We start from the raw sequence: 477 nt of genomic DNA, 5'->3' as shown, positions 1-477 counted from the left end.
CTTGTTCTAACTGCAGCCTCACTGACACTGGGATGAGCACTACTGTACGTGGAGGGTTTGGTGGTTGGGAACGGGTGCGGGGATGTGACGAGGACACACCAGCCTGTGAGTTGTTCATCATCAATCACACTTGATTGTTGAAGGCTTTTTAAATTAAAGAGAGATCATTTGTACAATACTCTTTGTATATATTTATTATATGACTTAAAGGTGCAATATTTTATTTTGTACAGTATGTAATAAAGACAGGGGACATGTATTTTTCTTATTAACAAAATTTCTTATTAAACTGCTTCACTTTGTATTTAAAGTTGCTATTTTTCATTTGCTGTTGTACCTTTTGTCTTGTTATCATTCAAATGACCTTCCTGTGTACTGTATTTTACTACTGTTTCTATCACCTAAGAGTTAATATTTCTCTTTCACGATCCTGACTAGGAATTCAGAAATAAATGTACTCTGATTATTCAGTGGCAT

This window comes from Balaenoptera musculus, chromosome 2 (assembly GCF_009873245.2).
Source record: "Balaenoptera musculus isolate JJ_BM4_2016_0621 chromosome 2, mBalMus1.pri.v3, whole genome shotgun sequence".
In the NCBI taxonomy this organism is placed as follows: Eukaryota; Metazoa; Chordata; class Mammalia; order Artiodactyla; family Balaenopteridae; genus Balaenoptera; species Balaenoptera musculus.
The sequence above is the reverse complement of the archived record's forward strand: the minus strand, read 5'-3'. Positions refer to the sequence as shown.